Genomic DNA, 23,956 nt, shown 5'->3' with positions numbered 1-23,956 from the left:
AGAGAGATTTCAGGGGCATCAAGACCCAGTTGCCCTAAGCAGTCATCTGTTCATTAAAACAGCCATTACTGGGTTTCTTTCCTTTATTGTCTCACTTTTCCTTATCTGTTCTTTCTGAGATCATCCCCCAAATAAACTACCTGCACCTAAGTTCTTGTTTCACGGTTTCTTTGAGGGAGAGACCTAAGGTAAAGCACACAGGAAACCAGGAGTTGCAATATAGTGATATGAACTGTAACAGGAGTAGGTACAATAAGAGGAAGCAGTGGCAGAACACAAACTAGATGTTTCTTTTGGTAGAGATTTGTAGGAAATTTATGAGATCAAAGTCTGTATCCCTCCTTACAGTGTAAATCTAGTGAAAGCAGAGGTAATGCCTATTCACTGCTGTGTTTCTGAAGTCGAGAACAGGACCGGCATATAAGATCTTAACACATATTTGTTGAATGAATATTCCTTCTTTGACAGAAGGAATGCTGAGGTTTAGAAGGGTACAATCACTTATCAGTTCAGTCAATCAGTAATGATACTGAATTGCATGTGTTCTAATTCAGGGCTTTCCCTGCAACCAACTCTAAAAAGATAAAGTACTAGCTAAAAGGGTGATGATGATTAGGAAATGGGGTTTGTTGTTGTTCAGTTGCTCAGTCATGTCCACCTCTTTGCGAACCCATGGACTGCAGCATTCCATGCTTCTCTGTCCTTCACCATCTCCTGGAGCTTGATCAAACTCATGCCCATTGAGTTGGTGATGCCATCCAACCATCTCATCCTCTGTCGTCCCATTCTCCTCCTGTGCTCACTCTCTCCCAGCCTCAGGGTCTTTTCTAATGAGTCAGCTCTTTGCATCAGGTGGCTAAAGTATTGGAACTTCAGGAAGTGGGGTAGTATGTACTTAGTCTGAGTTCTGAAATCAGTGTAGACAGGCCTAACGAGGGCATCATAGAAGGATTTTCACTGAGGACACTATCTGATTATCTCTTGGAAAGAAAATTTGTAAGTTTTCTCTTCTGCAGTAAGGAGGATAGATGAAATTGAACAAGACTGGAGATAGCAGGATGGGTTCCAATTAGGTCCAGAAAAGGATTAATAGCATGGATGGTGAGATGTGTAGGTTAAGGTGAAAGAAAGAGTCAAGGTCCATATCTTGGTATGAGCCGGATGGTGTCAATTCTTGAGACAGAGCAGGTGAGCAAATAGTATTATGAGAGTTAATAGATCTCCTGGTACCCATGGGGCCACCAGGTAAAAATATCTGTGTTCTAGAGAGAAAGAGATTCTGGTTGGAAATACAGACTGGAGAATCATTGCTACCAGACATCACATGTGGTGATTTGAAGCCCTGGGAGTTACTGAAAGAAACAGTAAAGAAATGGTTAAGTAGTTCTTACTCTATACCAATCACTGTTCTGAGTACTTATGAATATTAACTGTATATAATTATTAAGCATACTTATTATTAAGAATATTAGATATGAAGTAGCTCTATTTATTAATACTTACCAATTAAGATACTAAATATTAACTTAGTATCTAACTCAACAACTTTATTAGGTTTGTTGATGAGGAAACTTGGCAGAGAGAAGGAAAATCACTTTCTCAAAGTTACACAGCCAGTGAGCAATGGATTTAGGATCAATCAGTTGAGTCAACAGAAAAAGAAAGACAAGCATCATAACTGTAAAGAATTGAATGGGAACTAGTGATCCTTTAAGACCGGTGAGGACCATCAAGAGAAGTGAAAGAAGTGTCAGGAAAAAGGTAGAAACTTAGGCTTAAAATCAAAAAGAAGGCTTTCCTTGGGTCATGTGCCACTGAGAGATCAAATAACAAGAAGGCTAAAAGATATTCATTGGATTGATTTCACATTAAAAAAAGTCAGTTTTAATGAGATGATGCAAGTTGGCTATTCAACTCAAGTGTTCTACCAGGGTTAGAAGAAGCAGCTATGGGTAAAGCTATAGAAGCCAAACAGCTTAACCCAACTGGAAGAATCCATCCTAGAGAATGACAAGTTTGTTCTGCAGATATTATATGAGGAAATTTCAAATGAATCATGCTTTCTAGAGACTACAGCTATCTACACTGATATCAGAATGGGCAAGTCTCAAGAAGCAATCACACTAAAAACAAAGGAAGGGAGGAGGAAGGAATGGAAACCTGAGTGAAAACCACAGTAAAATTTGAAGACTGAAGAGGTTACCCCTATAGAGAGTATTCTCAAAATTATTATTTCTGAGACTCAAATTCTTTGCTTTTCATATTGCTTATATATGAAGAAATAAGTGTTACATCAGCCTCTGGAGCTCAAAATATCAAGAATAAAAAGAAGATTCATGTTAAATCCCTTGCTGATGGATATTGGCAACCTACAAGAAACACGTGGGAGAAAGTTCTCAAGCTTAGAGTACAAGGGGAATGACTTTTGCACATGCAGGAAAAAGCATGTCGAAAGACAGCGGTGAAGGCTGGAGGAACGTGGGAGTTGGAAATCAGTGTAGGCAGGCCTAATGAGGTGGAGACAATTCTTAACTTGGTCATGTTTTAAGGTAAGTCAAGAGTGTTTGGACCTAAGCTGCTGTGGTCAACTTTCTCCGTGAGGGACTGTTGCTAATACCTGCAGTGATTTCATTAGATGTCAATGATAATTGAATCAATTTGAGGTGTTTGCCTGGAAGAGACGGCACTTTCCTTCTGACAAGCCAGGTTTTAAAAAACGAAGCTTTAAATCGGTCAGCTGAAATTGGTTTATGAATTGCTGGAAATCCCTAGACAGATTTCCATCAATTCAAAACATCACAGACAATCTTGTATTTGCAGTGGGCTTTGAGTTATTCATGAAATCCTATTGAACATCTTTTTTGCATTAATTTAGTGATATTTCTCACTGACGTCAAGGTGATGAAAAATCACACTAAACCTTACTTGGCTGACTGAAGCGAACTTGGAACCCCACCAGGCATGCTGCAGGCAATTTCTGGAAGGCAGGCAGGGGGACCCGGCATGCCTCAGAAACTAACTTAGAGATGAGCTTTTGTGAAGAGCAAGTCTACAATTATAGGAATAAAAGTGAAAAAAATACTTAACTGCTGCCATCAGTTTCTGAAAAGTTCTAAAAATATGAAAAACATGCCCCAGAGGCCGAAGTAAGCAGAAGGAGGTATGCCCTAAAAGAAAAATTGGGGTTTTATTTATTTACTAAACATTTTTATAGGTTTTACTGGGTTTCTAGCAAAATCCCATGGATGGAGGAGCCTGGTAGGCTGCAGTCCATGGGGTTGCTAGGAGTAGGAGACGACTGAGTGACTTCACTTTCACTTTTCCCTTTCATGCACTGGAGAAGGAAATGGCAACCCACTCCAGTGTTCTTGCCTGGAGAATCCCAGGGACGGCAGAGCCTGGTGGGCTGCCGTCTATGGGGTCGTGCAGAGTCGGACACGACTGAAGCAACTTAGCAGCAGCAGCAGCACTTTTCTAATGGCTTTATAAATAGTAATTCATTAATGCTCTTGACAGCCCTTAGGAGCTGGGTACTGGGATTATTCTCATTCTATATACAGTGGTGGTAGGACACAGAGAGGTTAAGCAGCACGCTCATGGTCGCAACTTCCACTTAGAAGAGGGCAACAGAGGATGAGACGGTCAGATGGCATCACCGATTCAATGGACATGAACTTGGGCAAACTCAGGGAAATGGTGAGGAACAGGGGAGCCTGGTGTGCCAGAGTCCATGGGGTCTCGAAGAGTCAGACATAACTTGGCAACTGAACAACGACATGGTCACAAGCTGGGACTGAACTGAGATTTCCACTTAGGGATCCTGACTCTAGAGTCTAGGCTTTTTTAAAAACTAATATCCACCATTTATTCACTTTTCCTTAGGTTTTTAAATTTTTTTTACTGTGGTAAAATCGTACAATATAAAGCATACTATTTTAACCACATTTAACTGGACAGTTTGGTGGCACTAAGGACTTTCACATTGTTATGCAACCCTCACCATCATCCATCTCCTAAATTTTTCTAAACTAAAACTCTGTCCCCATTAAAAACGAACTCTCCATTTCTCCTCTGTACCCCCTATCCCACCTCTGCCCCTGGCATCTACCAGTGTACTTTCTGACTCTATGAATTTGGCTATTCTAGGTACCTTGTATAAGTGGAATCAAACAGTATTTGTCTGAACCTACTGTAAATTGGAATGCATTTTTAAGGTTAACTTAATATATGTCCTATAAACAGATTGTACCTTCTTTTTAACCCCTGTGCTATGCAGTAGGTTCTCATTAGTTATCCCATGTTTTTAGCCACCATGCATGCTCCGTGTCATAAAAGAAAGCAAAGGAATCAACATTTCTTTTCAAGAGTCTGTACCTATTATCTCCAATGAGACTCAGAATGATTTTCCCACATGGTAGCTTCTTCTTGGTTCTAGTTTTACTACATCGTGCCTTGTAAAACTGTCCTTTGGTATCATGGAGCTAGCAATCTACCATGTCATACTGGGATTGTTAGAGGAAGCAGACACTCGACCCTGGTAACCTTACGGTGTGGGGTCATCTTGGTTTCCTTTTCTGTGCTGAGGTCTTCACCATATGTTGAAAGATTGTAAATAGGAATAATTGCCACTGTATAAACTGTGAACACAATCATTTCTGAACAATTTATGGACTACATGGTTCTCACAGATTGTCTTCAGACAATCAGTAGTTTCAAGAAATTGTGAGAAGCAGAAAATGAGAGAGGAAAAGGGTGTAAATAGCTTCTGCAAAGGACTTTTCTCTTGAGACATACATTTTGAGAACAAAATCACTAAATTTGTACCAGTTATATTGATTATTTTGAAAAATTAGTGTTTTGGATGAACTTGAAAAGATATCTGCACCCAGCAGCATTATTTCCAATAGCCAAGACCTGGAGATAACCTTCCCATTGATGAATGAATTGATAAAGAAGTTGTGGTATATGCGTACACAGTAGAATATTACTCAGCCATTTAAAAAAAAGGAAATCCTAGAAACCCTATTGTTGGCAACAACATGGATAAAATTTGAGGGCATTATTGCTATGTGAAATGTCAGACAATGAAAGACCAATACAGTATGATCTCACTCGCTTGTGGAATGGGAAACAACAATTCATAGAAAAAGAGATCAGACTTGTAGTAACCAGAAGTGGTTGTCAAAAGGTCTAAGCTTCCAGTTACAAGATGCGTAACTCCTAGCAGTGTGATGAACAGTACAGTGATTATAGTTAATGCTGCTGGATGATATATAGGAAAACTGTTAAACTAGGAGTTCTAATCACGAGGAAGAAAAGAGTTTTCCTTTTTTCTTCTTTCTTTTCTTTTTATTGTATCTATTTGAGAAAATGGATGTTAGTTGAAGCTTTTGTGGTAATCATTTCATAATATATGTAAAGCAAACTGTCATGCCATATACTTACACAGTGGTATACATCAGTTATTGTAAATATTGTAAAGTAATTAGCCCCCAACTAAAATAAATAAATTTATTAAAAAAAAAAAATTAAAAAAAAAAGTGGGAAAACAACTGACATAAAGACTCTTGGTTCCTGGGTATTTTTGTACAGTATACTTTTCTATTTGATTGACACATTACTTGGATATAACGTTCCTCATATGTTATAATGAAGTCTCAATATCGATTCTTTATAGCCAATAGAAGTTATCCCAAAAGTCTTGTGGCTCATTATGGATGGGACATGTACTTTTCATGATAAATATTTCATATAGTAGTCAAAACTATAGGCTGTTTTTATTAAAAATATCCTATCTCTAGTCCACACTTCTCTCCTTAGACTCTGGTACCCACTGTCTACTTAGTATCTCCACTTGAATTTCTAATTGATAATCTCAAATTTAAGATATCTAAAATGGCATCCTTTTTACCCACAGCCTTCCCCATCTTTATTGAAGGGAATTCTGTTTTTCTCGGATTGCCGAAGGCTAAAACTTCAGAGGCATCTTGATCTCTTTTTTTCTCCCACCCCTTACCCAGTCTAGCAACAAAGTCTGGCTCTACATTCAGAGTATGTCCAACATCCAGTCAATCCTTATTTACTTCATGCTCCCACCTGTTTTCACCCACCATCTTCTACTCAGAACAGTCTGCTAATAGTCTCCCTACTTCTCCTCTTATCCCTCTAGAGCAGTCAAAGCTATTGAGTAGAAATATGTTGATACATGTCAGCACACCCTGTCATAGGGTCCTTTTCAGCGGGAAAGTCAAAGTCCTTTCGACAGCCTCCATAACCTCCTCTCCAGCTCCTTGCATCCTGCCTTCTCTGCTCCAGCCACCCTGGCTCACTGTTGCTTCTCATCTATCAGACCCACTCCTGTCTTGGAGCCTTACTTTGGCTGTACCCATTGACTAGAAGGCTCTTCACCCAGAAATCCCCATGGAAAATTCCTTCTGCTTTTAAAAAATCTTACCTAAACTGTCACTTCCTTAATGAGGTTTGACCAGACCTTCTTATTTAAAATAGGTCTTCCAGTACTTCCATCTCTCTTTTCCCTTTTCTTCTGTCACAGCACTTGTCACCTAAAAAATAGTGCTTGTTGTTGTTCAGTCACTAAGTCATGTCCAACTCTTTGCAACCCCATGGGCTATAGCCCTCCATGGGGCTTTCCAGGCAAGAATACTCCAGTGGATTGCCATTGCCTTCTCCTAACAAACAGTAGAATTTACTTATTACAACTGATCACTTAGTGTCTGTCTCCTGTGACTACAAAGTAGATTCTTTCAGGGAGGAATCTTTGTCTGCTTTGGTCACTGGAAAATCTTGAGTGTCTAGAATAGCATCTGATACAGAGTAGATATTCAATAAATATTTGCTGAATAAATAAACAAAAGAATTAATTAAAATGTATATTACATTGGACCTCTCTAATGGAACCCTCCCTAGCTCCTTGCTTTTTCATTCCTCCATGGTTAACCACACAAAGGCTGCAAATTTCTACTATACATTTTGCTTTAACACTCAACTATTTAAAACTTTGCAGTCTTTAATCTTCCATTGGATGTACCTATTTGCAGCACAGTCCTAAAAGTAACATCCACCATTTTAATTCATCATGAATGCATCATTATCTAAAACACAAAAATAAACTTTTAGAGAGAACATCTGGCTGGTATGGCTGGATTTGCTATCATGAGTTTGCTTCTAAGAGTTTGAAAAGGATCACTTGCCTCTTGATTAAAATATAAAAAAGAGCTATTATTGCTATTTGAAAAACAAAAAAATGGAGAAGATGGGCAAGTCTTTTCACTCAATGATTCTTATTAAAGAACAGATTTGCTTCTTGCCTAAGGAGATGTGCCCTGGAAACTGTGAAATCTCCTTCTATTTTGATTTAAGATGCTGAACAATAAACAGTCTTTGAAGCTTCCAGTATCCAAGGACACAGACCTAGTGTTTTCCACCTTGTTTGAATGTTCAGTTTAGGCAACACGTGGCAGCTGGACTCAATCCTGTTGTTAGGAACATCCCTAAATGAAAGTGCCCGGTCATTACTCATGATCTGATTGGTATGCTTAGAGCAATGGGCCAGCCAGCTTTCAGTCTGAGATCGCCTTTAATGCAGGAGAGAGAAAAAACTTGGGAACCAGGAGGCAGAAAACAAAGATAAACATAGAAACAGCATGGCCAAGTGTTAAAATCGCAAAATGCAGACGGGACAGTTTTGTCTTTCCCTACTCAGCAGTTAGGATTAGGTGGGACTTAAAAAGCTTCAGTGTCATCTGCACTCTCAGTATGGCACAGAGTCGAGGTGATTGTTCACAAACCCCCTCTGAGCCTGTATGTCTTTATTAGACATTATAGTTGATTTGAAGGTATTGATACCACTATCCCCAAGTTGTCTAGAATCCCTATATTTCTTTTCTTTTTTAAATTTTTATTTATTTTTGGCTGCACTGAATCTTCATTGCTTTTGCTCGGGCTTTCTGTCTAGTTGTGGGGAGCATTGGCTACTGCTTCCCATTGCAGTGGCTTCTCTTGTTGCGGACCAGGCTCTAGGCACAGGCTTCAGTAGTTGCAGCACTCGGACTCAATAATTCCGGCTCGCAAGCCCCAGAGCATGTGGGCTTCAGTAGTTATGGTGCACCAGCTTAGTAGTGGCAGCTCACAGGCTCTAGAGCACAGGCTCAATCGTTGTGATGCACAGGCTTAGTTGTAAAATAGTAAGGGGCTCCCCAGGTGGCGCTAGTGGTAAAGAAACTGCCTACCAATGTAGGGGACATAAGAGACACGAGTTCAATCCCTGGGTTGGGATGATCCTCTGGAGGAGGGCGTGGCAATCCACTCCAGTATTCTTGCCTGGAGAATCCCATGGACAGAAGAGCCTAGCGGGCTACAGTCCACAGGGTTGCAAAGAGTTGGAGACGACTGAGGTGACTTAGCACGCTTGCACAGTAATAGTGAACATTATGTATACATTTGCTTTTATTCCAGTGATCAATTTTTGTCATCCATGAAGCTCTTACTTTTGACTTAGACTGGACATTATTATTTATACCTAAGAATTAGTTCTTGCCTCTCTGAATATCTTTAACATAAGATTGTAATGTAGCATGCCAAGGAAGGAAAATAGATAAGGTAAAGTGCTGCTTTCTACTACTGCAAGTCACTGTTTAGTTTCTGGAGGAGTCCACGCCAGGCGCTGAACTGGGGAAATGTGCAGTGATAACATTGACGGGTGTGGAGTTTAGGGCATGTGTGCATGAGGGGGACTGGCTTCACTCTTCCCCTCTTCCATCACCACCCTATGAAGAGAGACAGAGATAGAGACTGATAAGACAGCCTAAACCATTTATACAGTATATTCTTTCAACTGTGGGAAGTAAAAAAAAAAAAGCCTATTAGAAAAAGTTCATGAGTTCTATGGAGATACAGACCAATTTTCTATGGATTCATTATTACATATATCATTTTTGCCCATGTGTTTATCTATCACTATGTACGTACTCCCAAACTTGGCAGCTTCAAACAATACACTTTTATGAACTCAGAGTTTCTGAGGGTCAAGAACCCGGGAGTAACTTAGCTGGGTGATTCTGGATCCGATTCTCTCTGAGGTTGGAGCCAAGATACGTGCTGGGGCTGTAGTCATCTGAAAACTTGACTGGGCTGAAGGATTGCCTTCCAAGTTTACTCACGTGGCTGTTGGCAGGAGATCTCAGTTCCTCACCACGTGGGCCTCTCTATAGGATAGTTCGTATCATGGCAGCTGGCTTCCCCCAGAGTGTGCAATTCAGAGAAGCGTGCAGGAGAGCCCAAGATGGAAACTACTTCTCTATAACCTAATCTCAGAAGTAACATAGCATCGGTTTGGCTCAGTTTTGTTGAGCACACATCCGCTCTGGTTTAATACGGGAGGGGACACAGGAGATGTAAGTCCCAGAGGCAGGGATCCTTGGGGAGCCATCTTGGAAGCTGGTGGCCACAACTATATTTAACTTTTTAAGAGAAACTTTTATTTCCTTTATAGGAATAAGGCTATAGCCTTAGAATAGTCTGAACTGAACATAAAATGACAAAAGTTATATCTGAAAGCATGTATTCTTCATTAAACATCCTAATTTTATTTATATGTAGATACTATTACTGTTTATGCACACAGACAAAAGCACACATATTAGCAATGCATGCTGTTGGCCCTTCCTAGACTTACTGAATCAGAATCTACATTTTAAACAAACCCTCAGATAATTCATAAGCACATTAAGTTTGAGAGACACCGGTATAAGATATATTGATATTTATACTTTTTCAATCATAAAACCTAGTATATCTTGAAAATTAATAATGGAACAAAGCTAATAAAATTACCTATTAAATTAATGTTTGATATGAAAGTTCTCTAGTTTCTCTGCCCCTCCCCCAGCCCTGACTCCTTTCCTATACACTACATGGAGACACAGTCTGGCTTTCAAGAATGTGGAAGTCAACCAAAGCATTTTTTTTTCCTTCTCCTCCTTACAAGAAAATAGGTGGAGTGCTGCAATGACATTTCAAAAAACCATGTTTTGAGATAAGGTTTATTTTTATTGATGGCAGATGGGAATAGACTTGCAGAGGATACAGTTGGCTCTAGGAAAAAGAAATAGTTTTGAAAATCATCAACTGGCATTTGCAAAATGTCATCAGGGGCTTTCTTTTCCCCATGCTGAAAACAAATACAATTCTACGTAAAGAGAAAGCCGGTGTATGAAATCCGGCCATGAATTTGAAATGATTCCATTTTTAGAAGACAACTTGAAGTACCATGATAGTTTTGCATACAAAAAAACTAAACTAATTTGTTTTTGTGTTATTAATGAATTGGTATTGGTTTTGTTGACATAGGGATTAATACCTACTCACTATTTCAGCACAGGGTCAATCCCTGCAGTGGAGACCTTGAAGTAAAAGCAATTGTACAACCTTCAGCTTATTAAACATACCACTAAAATGTATTTTTCTCTGATTACAAAAGTAATGCAAACTCATTGTGGAACATTTGAGAAATATCAAAGAGCTATAAGGAAATATAAGTTATTTACAATCCCACTGTACTTTAAAAAGAGCTAACTTAAAGCTACTTTAAAAAGAGCTAACTTCTATTAATATTTTGACCTATTCCCTACAGGTCTATGTGCCTCATATACATGTATAATATATGGATGACATACACACACCTCACACAACAGGGAAATATGTAAGACATGCTATGAGGGAAAAACTGAAATGACAGTATATTTTTACAATGTTGACAGAATTTCTGAAACTGTGACAAGTTTCTGGGTGATCATTTCCTGCCATCTGTACACTACCAAATTGATTTTATACACAGTGTTCGTAACCATCACCCCTCTTAGAACTTTCTAGAACATTTTATCACCTCAGAAAGAAACCTCATACCAATTATTAGTCACTCTGCATTTCCTCCTCCCCTAACCCTAAGTAACCACTAACTTACTATGTAATTCTATGGATTTGCCTATTCTGACCATTTCATATTAGTAGAATGATATGATTTGTGGTCTTTTGTGTTAACTTCCTTTCACTTTAGCATAATGTTTTGCAGGTTTATCCATATTATACCATGGATCAGTACTTCTGTTTTTATGGCTGGATAGCATACTGTTATGTGGATATTTTGTGTATCCATTCACGGGTTCATGGACATATGGGTTGTTTCTACTTTTTAGCTATTATAAATAATAACGCTATGAATAGTATGTGCAAGGTTTGGTATGGACACAGGTTTTTATTTCTTTTATGTATATACCTAGAAGTGTAATTACTGCCACATTATTGTCTGTCATTTTAATTTTAGCCATTCTACTTGGTGTGAAGTGGTATCTCATTGTGGTTTTGGTTTGCATTTTCCTAATGACTAATGTTGAGCATCTTTTCTTGTGTTTATGGACCGTTTGTATATTTTCATTGGAAAAAAATGTCTACTCAAATCTTTTGCGCATCTTTATTTGCCTTTTGATTATTAAGTTGTAATACTTAAAAAATATAAATTATATAGATTATATGGATACTGGGCCCTTATCAGATATATGATTTGTAAATATTGTTTTATTCTATGGGTTGTGCTTTCACATTGTTGGTAATGTCCTCTATACAAACATTTTTAATTTTTATGAAGTCCAGCTGAATATAACTGACATATGTGATACAGTATCTGGAGGACACATATATATACACACACATATAAATATACTGAAAATTAAGGTCATACTTGAACAGGCCTTTAAAAATAGTAATTTTATAAAGAGAATTTCTGGGTGCTTAGAAACTTACTTCAGAGAAAAAAAATGGAAAGCCTTTTAAGGCAAGGCATATTGACCCCTTTGCAGTGCAAAAGTCAATGCGGTAAGTATAAAACATTTCCTAGTGGCTTCAAAAAAAATAGTTTTCTGGTCCTAAATTCTCTCCTTAAATATTTTCTTCTTTGAATATATTATGGAGAATTTCTTATGTCTAATGCCAGAAACACTGTTGACCGCAAGATAAGAAATAGAACTTTCTTCTTCCGTGTGAATCTCTTAGAGGGACTCGTTCACCAAGTTTGGTATTGAAAAGAAAATTATTTTACATTTTTAGAGCAGGTGCCTTTTCTTGTTAAAAAAAATTAATAGGAAGGGCAACTTTAGCATTTCTTTGATTGCTTGTACTTTTGTTGTTATGTTTAAGTCATTGCCTAGTCCAGGGTCATGAAGATTTACACCTATGTCTGCTTCCAAGAGTTTTATAGTTTAGGTCTTTGATCCATTTTGAGTTAAATTTTCTACGTGATAAGGTAGGAATCCAAGTTCATTCTTTTGCATATGAATATCCAGTTGTCTCACCACCATTTGTTAAAAAGACTATTCTTACCCCCATTTAATTGTTGTAGCACCTTTGTTGAAAAGCAATTGTCCATCAATGTAAAAGGCTTTTCTCTATGGAATTTTTTCTCCACCTTGTTGCCAGTGATTATTCTAAATTGTAGATTTGATCATGTTTTTCTGCTTCTGAAATGTCTTCAGGGCTTTCCATGGATTGTAAGTGTTAGTTGCTCAGTCATGTCTGACTCTTTGCAATCCCATGGACTGTAGCCCACCAGGCTCCTGTGTCCATGGAATTCTCCAGGCAAGAATACTGGAGTGGGTTGCCATTCCCTTCTCCAGGGGGACTTCCCAACATAGGGATCAAACCCAGATCTCCTGCATTGCAGGCAGATTCTTTACCATTTGAGCCACCATATGGATTATAAGAAAAACATTAAATCTGGCCATGCGCAGTGTGCTAGAAAGGGCAGGGGCTGTGAATGAGGCATAGATTTTCATCTGGCTCTGCCTTTTATTAAAAGTGTGACCTGGGACAAATTACTTAGTTGCAACTGCAGTGTGCACCTCACACTGACAGGGACATTGCCTGATTTGCTCACCACCAAAGTCCAGCACCGTCAAAGATCCCAGTACAACAGATTCAGAAAATATTTGTTGAATGGTGAATGAATCTCAGTTTCCTCATCTACAAAATGAAGATTATTATAACTATTTCATAAGGTTCTGGTCAATGTTTCATCATTACCTTCCTCCTAGAAGCACCTCTGGAACTTTCCAGATGGGACTCACAACTTTTCTATATGCTTCCAAAGCTCCTTTGGCATCATCTTTATCACACTGTATTGTAGCATCTGTTTCCTTGACTGTCTCTGCTATTTATTGCTGTATCTACCACACATAGCAGAGTACCCACCATTTGTAGCAGACATTCAGTAAACACTTGGGGAATGAAATCAGCTGATGGTTTTTGAGCCTGTGGAGACAAAAACTATTTCAAGCTACTATTATAATATTTTAGAAAGCTTAAAGTGACAGCAGTTTGGCAGAGTAATATAGAAATGGAGGAAGATTGGGTGAACTCATGATTTGGTCAAATCTAATAGTAAGCAGCTATCCAAACAATTCTACATAGGTTTTAATGAGTTATCTGTGAGTCTTTGAGAAATGTGTCTAGAGTTAGGCCTCTAGATGTAAACACAGCGTGTTGAAAACCCAGATTGCAACAAATAGTTGCAGTGTGGGAAGAGACGGGGAGTTTCCTATGTGAGTTATTTCTGTTTGTGCATAGCAATGTGCATGATTGCAACCAGTGTGCCTTTGCCAACCTGGGTGGGGAAGAAGAAGTGTCAATGTTGACCTTCTAAGCTGTGTGTCCACCAAAATGAAGGGCAGTCAGCAGGGAGGCATCTACAGGTTGTAAAGAGAGCATTTTAGTGGGTAACCAGGACACATTGTTAATAATGTGTGACACATGGCACAGTGGTAAGGGTGTCATCCAGGCAGAGTGAGCTAGTAGGAAAGCATCGGGACATAGCAAAACCATTAAAACCTGAAGAGAAGCCCACACTGCTAATAGGAATGATACTGACTGGGGTTCTTGACCTTCCCCAATCAATAGAAATTGATAAGAGGCCAGAAATTCAGATGAGCCTTTACTGGGGCCGCTGCTGCAGCAGGAGGGAGCAAAAATAAATAACAGGTTCCCTTGCTTATCCCTGAGTGGGGAGGGGGGTGAGTTGGTTCTTTATGTGGTGTGAAGGTAGGGGTGTGTTCCAGGGATCAGGCTGGAGGGGTGGCTTAGGTGGTTTGCTACCCCTTTGGTGGTGTTAAGTGCAGGGGCATGTGTAGTATCCTGCTTTTGTTCATGACACCCTGTTTTTGCTCCTGGCTCTTCAGAAGTGGCAGTGGGTTTCTTTGGTCTTTTTGCATCTTATTGTCCATAATTTGCCCCAATTGCTTATGCATGTAGTCATTTTTAGTTCCTTATACTTTCTTTGTATTTTGTTGCTTGAGGAGACATTTGTTCAGGTATAAGTACTGCCGCAAAGGGTCCCAGGTCCCAGTCTATCTCAGAAAGAGCAGGTGATAGAACTATTTTCCTTCATAGCATAAGGAAATCCCTTCATGATCCACTGTCTAGGCCACCAGATGGATTGTACTGGACTGCAGACAGCCTTTTTTGATGTAATTGCAATGTAAAATGGGTGTGTGTGTATGTATGAGTGGAGTGGGAGTGGGTTGAGAAAAAAATGAAAGGGGATTTTTAACTAATGGAGTGTGTGGATGTGTGGGATGCATTCACAGGCATGTGCAAAAACATGTGTGCATGCATACCTGTGCGTGCACGTGCATGTGTGCACGAGTGCATTCACGCGCACACACACACTTTAATAAAAAGAAAATGCATTTTCACCAGAGCCAAAGTATTCCTCTAGGTTGGTAGGCTTGAAAAGTAATACATCAGTTTAGGCTTTCCGCATGCTGCACATGAAAAGTTTTCACGTTTTGTCATCCTTCTTTTAAGGAGTCCTTGTTGTCAGCACTGAGGTTAGTGACCTTGGGACTGGGTGGAGAGAGAAGAGAGGTGCGTGTCAGTTTCACTCAATACACAGAGTGGACATGGTCACCAGAAACTCACCACCTTCCTGGAATGGCTGTTTACAGCAAAACCTCCAAAGCCCACATCATCTGATTTTTCTTCCCCTCACACAGCAGGAATCTTACATCTGTTTCCCTCATGTTTCTATGGCAATAGTGTGGCAGTGCAAGATATGAATGTTGGACTTTTACTTTTGTTTAGAAATGCATGTGCAAACAGATTAGGGCTTTAGTAGATCACCAATTTTTAGATGTTTTTTTGTAAAGAGATGACAAGTTACCCAATGGTTGCTGAGTTTTACATACCTTGTTTGTCTACAAAGTGATTGGTCACAAAAAGTTGCCAGGTGATTTGTGTCATGGGAGAGTTTGAGATAGGTAGAAAGACATCCAAGCCTATAAAGTCTCAAATACAATTTAAATTTGGGGAGAGTTCTATTAGACTATGCTTCAAGTAGGATGTGATCATGGAAAATCAGAAAATTACTTTCTATTTCCTCTTAAGCTATTGATATCCTCCCAGGGTAATTAAATTTGCATTTATAAACATGGCACTAATGATAGTATTTCTAGATGTCTTCTGTTTTGGTAGAAGCAGCCTCAAGTTGTACAATTTGAACTAAAATATTGAGCATGGTCTCTAATGAAATAGGGTACCACTAGGATTCCACAAATTCAGCACTTCAACTACAAACAGAAATTAAAGACTTCTCTCTCTTTCCACCATTGCCTTGTCCTCCACCCCAATTCCTATTCTTCCTTTTCTATACTGCCCTAGCAAACAAATAAGTAGGTATTTAGGCTACAGAATAACCCTAACATACAGATAACCATAACAACTAACAGCAGAAGGTAAGTATAGGAGACTTTTGTGGAACTTATTAAAAGAATACCAAAATACAACATTATTTCCTTTTAAAAGGAAGAAGCCATATTTTGTATTCATTCTAATAAAAACATGGAGACACTTTATGAAGTCTTTTATAAAACTGACCACAAATACATTAAGCTTATAAGTATGTCTCCTGTTTGTTTTATCCAAATAATGTGCAGAAATTTCTCATTTTAATAACACATTATTTCACTAGTGGTATAATCTGTTTTCTATCTATGTCCGGGGGAAAATAAACTCTGGTCAGCCTAGCATAACATTATGATGAAAGGAGACAAAAGACCCCCCTGCTAAATATATCTTTCCCTCTGAAAACCAGCAGTTCTTACTGGTGTTAAATTGTGAAATCCTAAAAGCCTCTTGCAAGCAAATGCATTTTTCAGGAAGTTCCCATTATCTTATTATCACAGAGATGAGATGCAGAATCAGAGACTGATAGAGCTGGAGACAGGATTGCAAGCATTTTTGGACTGCATCCTTTTTAAAGACGAGAACGCTGCAGTCCAGAGGGGAACAAGGGCTTGTCCTAGGCCACATGCTTTGGTGGAGCAAAGTTGGGACTGGACACAAAGTTCTCGAAAGAACACAAGGTACTCAGAACAAACTTTCTCTTTTTGCCTCATTTATTTCCTCATTATCTTTTCAGTCTCATTTCTTTTCTTCAGGTGCATATCTTTCTTCTGTATCAATATGTAGATGAGGAAAGGGTCCATAAGGAATGGGATGTTTCATAAATTTTATATTTTATATAGTTAATCATATTTATAACAAAATATTAAGCACATTATAAACACGTATCCATTCTTTTAGATGAACATAAAATGCCAGCTTTTTATGAAAAAGATGGATGCCTATTGAATTCCTTTCAACTCTGAGATTCTGTAATTCTGAATTAGAACCTGCAAAATGGCTAAAGTAGAGATTGTTAGTTGGTGTGTGCTTCCCAGCCCACAGGTAGTATTTTGAAGAAGTCTTTTCTGTTTCTCAGGGAAACAAGGAGAGGAAGGAAATGTTGATCTAGGGAGATGTATCCAGTAACTGGCTCTTGTCCACATTTCTTTCTCAGAATTGCCCATTGTCACTCCACATTGGCATCTTTAGGTCCTGCCCACAGGGGTCTTTGGCAACAATGTATGCTGCCTACAGGCACCCACATCCCACCACAGGGCACTGGCTCCGAGAGAGAAGAATGCAGTGTCCTGACTCCTGTGCAACTTCCAGCCTCCCGCTAACTTCTTGCCATCACAACAATCTGTGGTTTCTCTCTCTCCTTGTCCTACAGGCCTGCCTCAGCTGTATCTTTACCTGGTATCACCTTTTCTGGAAGGTAGGAAGCACCATAGTCATCACATGGATTTTCCTTGCTGGATATTTTCTTGAAATGGAGAAAGAAAATATTTCAATTGATTTTTAATTTATTTTTTATATGGTATTAGAGAATGTTCTAACTTCTTTCTTTTACTTTTAGCGGTCCAGTTTTTCCAGCACCACTTATTGAAGGGACTATCTTTTCTCCATTGTATATTCCCCCCTCCATTGTCACAGATTAATTGATCATAGAGACCTGGGTCTACTTCTGAGCTTTCTGTTTTATGCCATTATTCTTTCTGTTTTTGTGCCAGTACTGTGCTGTTTTGATGGCTGTGGCTTTGTAATATAATCTGAAGTCAAGGAGCTATATTCCTTCAGTTCTGTTTTTCTTTCTCAAGATTGCTTGGCTCTTTGGGATCTTTTGTGTTTCATATAACTTGAAAACATTTTTTGTTGTAGTTCTGTGAAAAATGCCATTGGTAATTTGATTACCAATTCAATGCAAGGGATTGCATTCAATCTATAGATTGCATTGAGTGGTGATGGTGGTGGTGGTAATTTAATTTTTAAGTTGTATCCAGGTCTTGCAAACCCATGGACTGTAGCCCACCAGGCTCCTTAGTCCATAGGATTTCCCAGGCAAGAATACTGGAGTGGGTTGCCATTTCTTTCTCCAAGGTATCTTCCCCACCCTGGGATCAAACTCACATCTCCTGTGTTGCAGGAAGATTCTTTACCACCAAGCCACCAGGGACTCTTGCCTTGGGTAGTATAGTCATTTTAGCAGTATCAATTCTTCTAATCCAAGAACAGGATATATCTTTCTGTTTGTGTCATCTTCAATTTCTTTTGTCAGCATCTTATCGTTTTTTGGAAAATAAGTCTTTTGCCTCCTTTGGTAGTTTTATCCCTAGGTATTTTGAAATTAACATATTTTAAATCAATTATATTTCAATTAAAATGAGTATTAAGAAATAAAAACAAAAATAAAATATTCTAAGAGTAAACATAAATTATTATTTCACAAAGTGCTAGTACTGCATTCTCTTATTTTGCAGCTTTCATTTCCTTAATCCTTCTAACCAGTTGTTATGATGACTTTTCTTTTGAAAGTCTGACCAGTTGTATATACATGTTTGTCATGTCTTCCTGGATGGAATCAGGCTGGAATAGAGTGTTCATTTCATTGGCAAATGAGGATAAAGACTTCAATAGGCCTGATTGCATGATTTCCTCTGTTTCACTATCTATCATTACAAAGAGAAGCTAGCAAGTTTTTTTATGGACACTGATGAAGTCTTTTAGATGGACAGGAAAGCATTTAGTGAAAATTAGGAGTACAGACTACTAAATATGATATGAATTGAAAGTGAAAGTCACTCATTCGTGTCTGACTCTTTGAGACCCCATGAACTATACACTCCATGGAATTCTCTAGGCCAGAATACTGGAGTGGGTAGCCTTTCCCTTCTCCAGGGGATCTTCCCAATCCAGGGATTGAACCCAGGTCTCCTGCATTGCAGGTGTATTCTTTTCCAGCTGAGCCACAAGGGAAGCCCTAAATATGATATAAAACCCAACATTTTCACTGGACACGTAAGGAAAACTTTTTTTCCCTTAGCAGATGGTAGTCTGCTCCAGCATCCATAGGATTCAATGAATAATCAGTCTCTGTCACAGCCTTAGGATATCAGCAGAGGCAGCAAAGGTGAGGGCAGGCCCACTGTGGTTTGGTAATATATGTCTCTATCATCAACTTTTCTGGACTTTCTGAAAAGTGGTTGCCATTCCTGGTTCCTGGTTTTAATCAGTTCCATCAGAAACTGAAACCTGGGTGGTCTGAAAGCCTCAAGAGCATGTTAAGAAATGAAAGATATAACCCAAGATATAGCCCAAGACATAACCAATTGTAGGAGTAGAAAATTTCTTAGAAAGAGAGTTTGGTTTGGTACCTTGCTGAGAAAGGTTTGGTCCCTGAGAAAGGGTGTTTGACTCTAAATCCCCTGTTCTACATACAACATCATTTTTTCTTAAGTCTTGGTGTCACTGGTTATCTTTGGTCTTAATTATTTTGACTAAGTTATTTAAGGAAATTTTGATAAATTATTTTAGCTTTTCTCACCACATTTTATAGTGGTCATTTGGGGATTCTCTGGGAATAACACCCAGTTATACCAATATTTCTATGAGAAATTTATCTCTGAATAATAATATTTTAAGTAAAGCTGAAATCTGCAAAGTCATGGCCATAGCATTACTGTAGTAAAGATTGTGTGCGAGCTGAGGGATCCTGTGGCAAAGGTGTAGTTACTGTTTTTGAAGGTTTTTTGTTGTATTTTTTTTTGAGAAGGGCAATGCCATGTGATGCAGGCATCAAGTGACTCAGAGGGTTAGTAGAAATGAGGCAGACGGATCTTATCTGAGCTTTTACTTTGACCTTCCTAGTTCACACTTTTTTTGAAATTCTATCACCTGCGTCCTAATCAACTACCCTCTAAGGCCTCTCATTTCTTCTAATTCCTCACTGGACGATGTGGAAGATAGCCATTCTTTAGAACAACTGTCACCTCCTCATGCTTTCCTTCAATCATCTTTCTCAAAGAGTTCATGTTTTTACCAAATGTGGGATGATCCTTCCTGGATAAATAAAATGAAGGGGAAAGGGTTGAGATTCAAAAAGCCTCATTCACTCCTGGGTGATCTTGTCTGAACCACTCCCCTTCCCTAAGACTTGGTGTTGTCATCTGTGAAAAGAACAGATGAGATCAGATTATCTTAGTAAGTTCTTCAGAAGGAAGAACCAAGACTTCTGTTTGTCAACATCAGTGATAATTTATGAATTTATAGAATCATTGCTGATTTCACTCAAGCTCTGATCTGCATTTCCATCTACTAAAAATCACTCATTTCTCTTCATCTGTACTTAAAAAAAAAACATCATGACATCTGGTCCCATCACTTCATGGCAAATAAATGGGGGGAAAGTGAAGGCAGTGACAGATTTTCTTTCCTGGGCTCCAAAATCACTTTGACAGTGACAGCAGCCATGAAATTAAAAGATCCTTGCTCATTAGAAGGAAAGCTATGATAAACCTAGACAATGTATTAAAAAGCAGAGACATCACTTTGTCAACAAAGGTCCGTATAGTCAAAGCTATGGTTTTTCCAGTAGTCATGTATGGATGTGAGAGTTGGACCATAAAGAAAGCTGAGTGCTGAAGAATTGATGCTTTCAAATTGTGGTGTTAGAGAAGACTCTTGAGAGCCCCTTGCACTGCAAGGAGGTCAACCCAGTCAATTCTAAAGGAAATCAACCCTGAATATTCAGGGTTGGTAGGACTGATGCTGCTGCTGCTGCTGCTAAGTCACTTCAGTCGTGTCTGACTCTGTGCGACCCCATAGATGGCAGCCCACCAGGCTCCCCCATCCCTGCGATTCTCCAGGCAAGAACACTAGAGTGGGTTGCCATTTCCTTCTCCAATTCATGAAAGTGAAAAGTGAAAGTGAAGCTGCTCAGTGGTGTCCGACTCGTAGTGACCCCATGGGCTACAGCCTACCAGGCTCCTCCATCCATGGGATTTTCCAGGCAAGAGTACTGGAGTGGGTTGCCATTGCCTTCTCTGTGGTAGGACTGATATTAAAGCTGAAACTCCAATATTTTGGTTACCTGATGTGAACAGCAGACTCATTGAAAAAAAAGCCCTGATGGTGGGAAGCATTGAAGGTGAAAGAGAATGGGACAATTAAGGAAGAGATCATTAGATAGCATCACTGACTCAGTGGACATGAATTTGAGCAAACTCCAGGGGACAGTGGAGGACAGAGGAGCCTGGCATGCTGCAGTCCATGAGATTGCAAAGAGTTGGACACAACTTAGCATCTGAACAACAACACAACAACTTCCAGTCCTAAAATGCAAAATGTCCATGATTGCAATATGATCTTCCTCACCTAACAAGATATCCTGCTTCTCTCCCAATTTTCCAAAAATGCTGTCCCCAGTTACCAGGCCAAAGTCCCATGGTCTTTTTTGATCTGTCTTTTATCACCTACATCCTTTCAGTTACCCTTTCTGCCATATTTTTAATTTTAAAGGACCTTATGTGTTTATTTCTTCCCGTCTATTCTGTGCATGTGTTAAAATATAACACAAACTTATTATTTTAGCCTTTTTTAAGTATGTGATTCAATGGGATTAAGTACATCGACATTGTCTACAACCATCACCACTATTTATCCCCAACTGGAACTCTGTATCCATTGAAGAGTATCTTCATGTCTACTCTGAATGGCATATCAGAGTATCTTAGAATGACAGAAAGTGAAAGTGTTAGTCAATCAGTCATGTCCGACTCTTTGAGACCCTGTGGACTGTCCACGGAATTCTCCAGGTGAGAATACTGGAATGGATTGCTATTCCCTTTTCCAGGGGATCTTCCTGGCTCAGGAATTGAACCCGGGTGTCCTGCATTGCAGGCAGATTGTTACCATCTGAACTACCAGGGAAGCCCATCCTAGAATATCAGAGCTAAATAAATTCTTCAAGATCATCTGCTACAACCCTTTGACAGCTTATATAAGGCAACTGTAGCCCAGATGGGTTAAACCATGTACTCAGCAGGCCTTCATTCTACCACTCTTATATTCATTATACCTTCTTAGATAGCTTCTTTGCCTCTGGCAACTCCAACTTCCCATCCATCGTGTACATTACTTTGAACTGAATCTACTGAACTTTTTTTCCCTTCACTCTCACAAACTATAAGGCTCACAGTCCCATCTCGCCCAAACACCAATTCCCCACCATTTTTGTTGCATATCCTGTACCATGTCAGGCTGGTGGCCTGTCTGCTGCCACCCTCAACACACACAAATATACGTTCCTTTTTTTGTGGTAGTTGTAGTGTATTTATTTTCTGTCCTTCTGAGATTCAAACAGGTTCAAGAACTTGCCCAATATTACAGTGCTAGGATTCAGATTCTTTCCGGGGAAGGAGGTGGGATGTGTAGCCGGTACCTCCTCTGGTGCGGTGAGGTGGTCATGGAGATCAGAGCTGAGGGGCCACCTCAGTCTACCTCATTCCAGTTGGCCAAGCCAGCTCTGGTCCATGCTCTTTATCTATCCAGTGTGCTGGACTGAGCTGTGTTGGCCTAGGTCTGGGCTAACCCTTTTCATAAAGTATTTAATTGAATTCTCATATTCATCTGCTTTTTACCAACCCAACAACTAAGTACTAGACTAGAGATTTTCAATCTGGCTACACATTAAAATCATCTGGTGGTGTTATTAAAAATGACTGAAATTTAGGCTTTACTCCTGGAGCTTTTGATCCCATTGGTCTGGGATGAGACCCCAAAGCAGTGTAACTTGTTCAAAGTCATGCAGCCAGTAAGTGGTGGAACCTACATTCAAACCTAGCCCTCCATGTCTTCAGAACCTGGACTTTTTTTTAACCCAGGGTTCTCAATCCTAGCTATGGATCAGAATCACCTGTAAATCTGTAAACAATGTACATCAGGGAGGTTATGATGGAGCTAGGGTAAGGGATACCTATAATATTAAAAAAAAAAATGAACAAGCAAATAAGCAAATAAATGATTCCAGTAGTCAGCTAGAATTGAGAACATGGCCCATAGCCACATTGTAACTATTACATCTCTTTGGATCTGATTCAACAAATACATAACTTCTTCTCTATTAATAAAAAGGCATTCATGGGCAAGGTGGCACATTGGGAAGTGTTGGGAGAAGATGAAATAACAGTAAAAATATTGTATTATTGAATATTAAGGAATGAAAATGGGGCATGTAATTCTTTAAGTAACCTACATTTGCAAGCCATTATTTGAAATAAACTCCCATTAAACCAGATCTTTGCAAGCCTAATTTGGCTCAGTGCAATTCTGATCATTTAATAGGAACTCCACATGTGGAAATAAGTATCCATAGTGAAAAGAAATAGGACTCTGACTTGAAAGGTTTCACTGTAAAGATTTGTGAGTCTTCTGAATGCAAGAATTGACAGAGATATCCAGTGTGCTGCTACTTATTTTAATTTCTACAAGGGCTCGTGTGTTGTTGCTGCATGGCATGGGTTCCATTTGATTATTAATATCATCAAGCTGATATCTTGGGAGCACCATTATCCTATTTTGGCTTCAGATTCAATTCTGGTTATTGACAAATGGTGGAATGGAGCTGAGATGAACTTTGCTGCAAGAAAGAGGCCCTCAGAGTACAATGTCTCTCAGGCCCCTGTAAAAAGTACAGTTATATAATTTGTTGAGATGAGTTAAGTGCTAATCATCCTAATGTTTGACATTTACAGATTGTTCCCATAGTACTAAACATTTCACTTAAGCACACATTTGACACTGAAGAAGTACTGTTCTATGTAATGTACTCAAAACTTGCCAGTGGGTGTGGTGGTTTTGTCCTTAAAGTAAGCAAACAGCCTGAATTTTACCAAAGTCATTATAGAATACAGGGAAATGAATTCACTGGAGAAATGAAGCCCAGGCTTCTGAAATGATTCTTTGATCTTCAAAATAGGAAACAGAATGGCAGAGTAACTGTTGGGGAGACAGACAGCTCTTTGAGCAGTGACAGCAAAACCATCAGCCAACATAGGGAGATTTACTGGGGACAGCTCAGATGACTAAAAATCCACAAGCATATCTTCAAACACTGTAGGAAATGCATTATCAATACAGATCCGCAGTGATATTCCATCTGATTAGTTACACTGGTCTCTTCACTTAGGGAAAAACCATTACTGGACAAAGGAAGCCATGTTATTCTTGCTTT

This window comes from Giraffa tippelskirchi, chromosome 1, assembly GCF_054371585.1.
Source record: "Giraffa tippelskirchi isolate mGirTip1 chromosome 1, T2T-mGirTip1v1.2.pri, whole genome shotgun sequence".
Lineage (NCBI taxonomy): Eukaryota > Metazoa > Chordata > Mammalia > Artiodactyla > Giraffidae > Giraffa > Giraffa tippelskirchi.
Note: the sequence above shows the minus strand (reverse complement) of the source record.